The 8,347-nt window shown below is 40.2% G+C and overlaps 1 pseudogene; it reads left to right on the top strand.

Moving 5' to 3' along the window:
- The first annotated feature begins 46 nt into the window (after positions 1–46).
- Positions 47–7,769, top strand: LOC147424562 (uncharacterized; annotated as a pseudogene).
- The last annotated feature ends 578 nt before the right edge of the window (positions 7,770–8,347 follow it).

The following is an 8,347-nucleotide window of genomic DNA, read 5'->3' as shown; positions in this document are numbered from 1 at the left end:
TCAGCAGAAGATGAAAGAGCCGAGGATGAGGAAAGGTCAAATGAGCATATGGAAGGTGCTAAGGTACAACCAGAGGAGACAATGAAAGAGCCAAGTCAGCCAGTGGAGGAGCCAAAAGAGCCTATGGCTGAAACCCAAGATGAGGAAAGCAGGCCTATAGATGAGCAAAAGGATATGGATGAGGAAAGCAGGCCTAGGGATGAGCAAAATGATATGGATCAGGCAAGGATGTATGAGGCAAGCCGATCAACCGAGGGAGACGAAAAGACCTTGGAGGAAACCTTGAATGAGGCAGAAAGAGCCATGGGGGAGACCCCTGATGAAGATGTGAATGATGACTATGAAGATAAAGCAGAGGAGAGCAACAACGACATGAACACTACAGAGACCCAGTATGGACCCTTGCTACCTGTAGATACGGTTGTTCCGGTAATGTCTATTCAAGTATGGCAAAATATGTTCAGCTTCTAACTACTTATATGTACTTGTCAACTTTTACAGAGGTTGATTATCTTGGACGTCAATGGATTGCTGTTGATGCGGGTGCCTCTCGGTGACAGAGGACCCTTTGAGGATTTGCAAACGTTTCGGATGGGAACTTGTCGAGTCGTGGTTCGTTCAGGAACCAAGGAATTTATTCAGTTTCTTCTTCCGCGCTTCAGAGTTGCCATATGGTCTTCAATGCAAAGGCAAAACTTGTCGCCACTAGTTGCAATAGTTTGCAGTGTATGCGATGCTCACACGTCAGATTTTGCCTTTTTGTATGATCAAAGAAAATGCGTTACCGTTGAGGGCCACTACCACCCTAAAAAACCACACTTACCTCTTTTGTACAAACCGTTTAGCCAAATCGGTGTACCCTTTGATGCAACTAATACACTACTAATTGATGATACTCCTGAAAAGGGAGAACTAAATCCGCCGGGAACAACTATCTCACCACCTTCTTTCGAGGGGCATTCCTTCGATTTTTACCTTGAAGACATTCTGATTCCATACTTACAGAAATTGTATCTCAGTCCATTGTTCACGGACGAGTTTGTACTTTCTAATGGATTAAGATGACTCTTCTATCATGTCTTTGTCTTGTCTAACATATATATATATATATATATATATATATATATATATATATATATATATATATATATATATATATATATATATATATATATAGAGAGAGAGAGAGAGAGAGAGAGAGAGAGAGAGAGAGAGAGAGAGAGAGAGAGAGAGATTTGACGTGGTAAAGAAATGTATTTCAAGCACACTTTTTCACAGGGCACAATTGAAAAATGAGCTCAATAAACTTCATGTCTTGAAAGTCATTTGTATACACTTGGGTTCACAAGAATATCTGTTACATTGACACTACTTCAACCCGACCATCCAACTCTTTGCACAGAATATATTTTTCCCTTCGCCGCATCACCTTACGGCCAGCTAGGAAAAAGGAAAAATCTGATAGGTCCTTGTCCATTGACTCTTCAATGATGTCATGCCGCAAATGCTGAAGACTGCATAGCTCCCTTATTGTAACCACCAATAGTAGGCCATGCTCTTTATCAATCACTTCCACATCCACAGCAGGATTATCTTCCAAACCTGCAGAAACCTGGTCCATAGGAATGTACTTACCCTTGAGCATTTGTGATCGCATATACCAAAACGAGAGTAACAGTGATTGGCTTGCAATCATGTACTTGACAACTAGAGTATCAAGCGCGACCTCGCACCGTAAAACAATCTCTTCCTTTGCATACCATCCTTTGTCAAGAAGTTTGTCACAGGATGAATGCTGAAATGACTTGCACATGAGCATAGTTTTTGTAACGCGGATGTTGTAGCTATGAAACAGCTCTATAAAGAGTGCAACAGGACAGAAGTTTGCAATTCTAACCAGTTTGGTAGGAATAGAGCTACGTAGAGACCTTTGTATATCCTTGTAGAGCTTACTTCGCATTGCCTCCACCATTGTTTCCTCGGGAACTGGCCAGTCCACAGTGTTCCAATCGGTTGGTAGAGGCACTTTCACCAACATGCCATTCTTATTCCCTGAGTTGAGTTGGTAAAAGTGGTCATAAAAAAGGATTCCCTCATCAGCCAGTCTTTTGCTGCTCCTCTCTGAGTACTGTAGAGAACCAATGTGGGCATGAACAACATGGAAGAGGCCTATTATGCACTCCACAGGCTCCCATTGCTCATAAGAAGAGGGATAAACATCTGCAATATATATAAGAAGAGTTAAACTAAGAGTATCAATAAGTACAAATGACAAATCTAATGTAATTGAGCTGTGAAGAATGGAGACATTACTCATAACAAGCGGGAGAAACATTGCAAAATATATAAGAAAATTTATAATGAGAGTATCAGTAAGTTCACATGTCAAGAGTACTTACAATTGCAACGTGGTTGATGTATATCTGATACATTTCCACCGTTTGCTATCACCTCAGGATGGGTAAACACATGCTGAACAAGAACTTCCTTTACAGATCTTTTGCCGATTTCAACTTTGAAATCCAACACTCTGGCCTTCCATGCTGAGCGGTAAACGTTGATACCACTAGACCTCTTGGGTCTTCTTGGTTGCATGAGGACCCATGAACCTTTGTTTATCCTTTGTCCAACCCATTGATTCTCTGCACTTATTGAAGCTGGTATTGTAATTGAGGATATGCTACTACTTGGCCTTCTAGGCAAAGTGCAGTTGTTGGTTGTTGGTGTGAGAGACAGTAAACACCTGGAGCCTCTTGGGCGAGAAGACGTGGACGCCATAGCTCTCAGAGAAAAGCTTTAGTGGAGGGAGATTCACTTTGAAAGCATTCTAATGGAGGGAAAGTGTTTTAGAATTCCAATATCTTGTGCGGGCTTAATGGTCACCCTCCAGTACGTTAATGACCATAAGAGAATATCAAAAGTGGGACCACATGCAAGCACCTAAAAGCTCGGTAAAAGGAAGGAAATTACTATGCTACAATCCTAGATTCGTGAAAGTTTTATGCTATTTTCCTATTTTTTGAGTCTTTCCACGTACTTTCCTACGTAACGTAGCCTTCATGCTCATTGGACGCGCTCTATTTTTCTCTCTCTTCATATGGCCCTCCAAATGACCTCTGAAATTTCCTAATGTATGAGAGAGAGAGAGAGAGAGAGAGAGAGAGAGAGAGAGAGAGAGAGAGAGAGAGTGGGGTAACATGTATCAAGTGTTTATACAATTCAAAAATCAAAGTGTATTATTATGTATGGTTTTAAGTGTACACAGGTGTGTTCCCACCCTATGAGTTAGTGTATAAAAAAGAGAGTAGAGGACATTTATATACCAAACACTATGTGTATGTTGGAAACATGAATCTCACTTGATCTTACTTGTTAAAAGAACTCCCACTGGAGCCTTATCTCTTTGGTTGTGGAGTGGAAGCATTGCTTCCTTGCAAACTCCTTGCATGGTTTCCACAGGAATGTGTGAAGGTCAATGGAGCCCTTTCTTGAGTGTCACATGTTATAATTCACCTAGAAGGAGTGTACATTGAATTTGTGCACCAAGGCCCACTCCACAGCCTCAACCTAGGAGATACCCCCCAGCTCCTCCAACAATGCAATAGCCTGTCCCCAAATACCTCTCCAAGTCTCTTGCCCCCTCATCACTCTCCATCCATGTATGATGCCCTTGCCTCTCCTACACACCCCCCCCCCCCCCACCCCCACAAACACTAACCATCACCCCTGCCTCACCCTCTATGCTTCATACCTCACCTTCTGTTGTAGAGCAGTAAAACACTCACCAAAATGTACTCATTTGTACTTATTGAATGAAAAATTGGAGGCAAATTTTCCTATGTATTGATCATTGTATAATATTTAGAAAGGTTTTGTGTACAACTTATTAAGAAAATGGAATTCATATGCCATATTGGATTTAGAGTAAAGTGCTTTGTCACAATGATTTGTGAAATTGGTCTTTGTATCAGGGTATGCAACACACTCTACCTTCTGCAATTTGTGCACATACTATCGTAGTTTCCTTTATCTTGGGTACCTAGATCACAACAAGTGGGAGAAGAGTTTAGTCAACATGATCACAATGAGAATGTAAATTACATAGACACAATAACTCCTTGACGTGCTACATAGTACCTTTTGCATGTTGTACTTGAAAAAAAATTTACAAGCATGTTGAGGTTGATATATGTGAGTGCGCGAATACGGTGCGTGTGCGAAGAGTGAGATGACCATTGATGAGATGAAAGCAATATTTTTGCTTTGTTTGTTGCCACCCTCTTGGGATAGTTTTTGCACAACTATTAGTAAATCTGCTCCTAATCGTATGCTAAAGTACGATGATGTTACTAGTGCACTTTTGTCAGAGGAGATGTGTCGGAAGACCATGACTAGCTTGCATTATGGTGAAGCTAATTATGTGCAAAGGGATGATAAGAAACATAAGGGCCATTTTTTGCAACGTGAGTCCAAGAAAGAGGGCAATAGAGACGCATCAAAGGATAGATCAAAGTCTCGTGGTCGCCGCAATGTTCAATGCCATTATTGTGATAAATTTGGTCATCTAAAGAAGGATTGTTATGCTTGGAAGCGTGACAAAGAGGAGGGAAAAGGTAAAGGCAAAGATCATGATGATAAAGAGGAGAAACCAAAGAGTTCGGTTAAGATTGAAGAACTGAACATAGTTCAGGATGACAGTGATGTGCAAGACATTAATATGTTGACTGAAAGTAATGATGTCTTTTATGATGCATAGGAAACTCTCTTTGCAGAGTTATATGCCAGCTAAACTCCTTGTTAGTGGTGAAGTATCCCATACATGGATTCTTGATTCAACCTTGCTTCGTTGCATGTCACACCTCATAGGCATTGGTTTACTACATACGAGGAAACCATTGGCTCTGTTACACTTGGTAACAGTTATAGATAAATACTCGTAGCTCTATCTGTTTTAGAATAGATACTAAAAGTGATATTTGATGGTTAAAATCTATCATAGCTATAATATGTGCATAGATGTAGTGTTAATTCATACAATTTGGAACAGATACACATACACGTAAGGTCTTTTGGTTGTCATGAACAAATGTTATTACCTCCATATAGACATCGAATAGGTCCACTTAGTGCCTCTTGGTTGTTATGAAATGATTCTCTTACTTCCAAGTGAGGTTTAAGGTATGAAGTAGGATTCACTTGGTTGCATAGAATAGGTCCACTTAGTGCCTCTTGGTTTTTATGAGATGATTCTCTTACTTCCAAGTGAGGTTTAAGGTATGAAGTAGGATTCACTTGGTTGTTATCGAGCTTATGCTCTTACCTCTAAGTGAATATGGTAATCAACTATAGAATTCACTAGGTTGTGAGCGAGCGAAAGCTCTTACCTCCTAGTGAATATTAGTCATGCATAGTACTTAGGAGTCACATGGATGTTATCGAGCTCATGCTCTTACCGATATAGAGACTAGAGACCTCAATTACTTTAGGTTCGATTGGTTGTGTTTGAGGAGTAGCTCCTACCTCCAAGAGACATAGATAGTGGAATGTGAGATGACTCCATCGCTCATCTAGGTTGTCTTGAGCAAACGCTCTTTACCTCCTAGTAGCCAGGAATTGCATATCCATTGGTGATCTTCCCTAAAATATTATCTTAACACTATTCATTCATCATTTTAATTTAGCAAATCATATCTATAACCTTTTATCTTTCTCATTGCGCGATCATATCCATTGGTGATCTTCCCTAAAATATTATCTTAACACTATTCATTCATCATTTTAATTTAGCAAATCATATCTATAACCTTCTATCTTTCTCATTGCGTGATTATGGTGAAAAATTATAATCATAGTGTATCTATTGATTGTAGGATATATTTTGTTGAAGTCAGAAAGCATGGTGCGAGGAAAAGAGTGGTAAAATGTGGAGGAAAAAGAGAGAGGCAAAACAATTTTGTTTGTGGAATGCAAACATTGTGGGCATAAGTGGCACGGCAATGCAACTCGCATCAAAGAACATTTATTTGGCACTAGCCCCAATGTGAAAGGATGTGGAGCACCGCCTAAAGACATATGGGTCCATTTTGCAGGATATATAAAGAGATGCAAACAGGCAAGAATTCTTCCTAAGAGACAGAAGGGTATGATAGGTGGGTCATCTGTCAACATAGAAGAAGTGAGTGTAGATCAAGAGGACATGCGAGCTAACCAAGGACCTCCAATGGGAACAAGACAAACACCTCAAAGTCCTTACACTTTTCCAAATGGTGACATGGGAGGGATAGATGCAAGTCCCGAGACATCCAGCAGAGCCAGTACGCCTAGGACTCTACACGCAGCATTCACTCAACAGGACATGCTCGAATTGCATCTAAAGTGGACACAAGCCTTCATGGCTTGTGGAATCCCATTTAATGTCATAAGAAATCCTATTTTCGAAGATTCCCTAATGTCAACTGCAAAAAAAGGGATTCATCTATCCTGATTATAATAAAATGCGAACAAAGTATGTGGACAAACTCAAGAGCAGTACATGAGCGATTCTCAAGTGAACGGTGCTTGACTTTGCTCGAGAATTTGGCTATACCATAGCGCTCGACGGATGGACCAGCTGCTGTCAGAAAAGACCTTTGATTAATGTCATGGTAATTTGTCCCAAAGGTGCAATGTTTTTGGAGGCTATTGATACCTCATTAAAAGAGAAGACATCTCTCTACTTGATAAAGGTATATGAGCGAGATATCGCTCGACTGGATGGACTGAAGAATGTGACAGGTACTGTTACAGATAATGCTTCCAACTACCAAGGAGCGGGTTTAGCCATTATAGAAAAGTACTCAGAAATTACATGGCTTAGATGTGCAGTACACACCCTAAATCTACTCCTAAAGGATATGGGAAGATTATCATTCATAAAACAGGTTCTTATTGATGCCAATCACATAGTCAGTTTTATACGGGAACATCAGTTTACATATGCTTTATTTTGCCCCAAGTCTCCGAAAAAAGCACTTCAAATTTTTTGTGCCACATGATCCGCTACATTATACTATGTTTTGAATAAACTCAGTGAAGTGCGAGCGGCTCTTACATAAACTGTTGCAAATTGTTGTTGGGAGGCTTGGCTTAGCAAGTATCCAAGCCACCACGAAGCAGCTCAAAAACGTGTGTCCTTGGTGCAATCTCCTCTCTTTTGGCGGAACATTGACAAACTTGTTGGGGTTAGTAAGTCCTATGTGGAACTACTAAGGGTTGTCAACGCAGATAAGTTTGTCATTGGTAAGGTTTATTGGATCATGTGAGAGGCGCTGTGTCAAACCAAAGAATACAAACACTACAGTGCAAGGGAGAGATCACAAATCGTGCATCTTGTGGAAAAACAATGGTCTCAAATGCACAAACCATTGCATGGTGCCGCATTTGTCTTGGATCCAAATTTTCAGATGAACGGACAAGCTGCCAACAAAGAGGTGATGAGAGACTTTAGAAACGTCTGCTCGCAGTTGTTACCAAGCGACGATGGCATGGATGCATTTCAGTAGAGGGTGGATTATGCCAATAGGGAAGGAACTTTCAAAGATCTTTGGTTTCTTAATAGCATAAAAAAGATTTCAGGCCCAATATGGTGGAAATAATATGGAGGAGACGTAGTTGAGTTATAACACGTGGCGACTAGGGTACTTTCAATTGCATCATCCAGTGGTAGCTATGAGCGCAATTGATCTTCTTATGACTTTGTGCACTCAAAGCGTAGAAATCGCTTGTCCTGATCGTGCCGTAGACCTTGTGTACATCTTTTGTAACATGCGTTTCCTTCATGCACCCACGAAGATAGCCACACGTGCGACCGAAGTACACTTTGGAGTGCTTCAAACTCATGAAATTGTGGCGGAACAGAGATGTAGCGACGATGAGATGGAGAGGGAAGTGGTTACATAATTTTTAGACAATGAAGAGGTTGATGACCTGGTGCCTGTAATAGATGCCAAAATGTAAACATGTATCTACTCTATCTCACTGTAGCTCCCTATTGAGCTATATATCTCATTTTTTTGAATTAGGAGCAACATGCACATCTTTGGACAATGTATAAGTCTTCTCCATTAAGTTTAGGGTCAAGTACTGAAGAGATTTCTCATAAACATAAGTATTGAAGACATGATGTGGCAACCAAATAAAATAACATTCTCAAATCCTGAACAAAGTGACATCTACAAACCAAATTCTCAACAAAGTCATCAATTAGCAACTCCAAAGAAAATTCATTGCTATAAACATAGAGAGAATACAATGTGTCTCAAAAAAGGACGGGAAAAATTGCCATTAAAATTTTCAACTATAGTCTACA

This window comes from Adiantum capillus-veneris, chromosome 25, assembly GCF_014529385.1.
Source record: "Adiantum capillus-veneris isolate H3 chromosome 25, ASM1452938v2, whole genome shotgun sequence".
NCBI classification, from domain to species: Eukaryota; Viridiplantae; Streptophyta; class Polypodiopsida; order Polypodiales; family Pteridaceae; genus Adiantum; species Adiantum capillus-veneris.
Note: the sequence above shows the minus strand (reverse complement) of the source record. Positions and strands in the feature narration are given on the sequence as shown.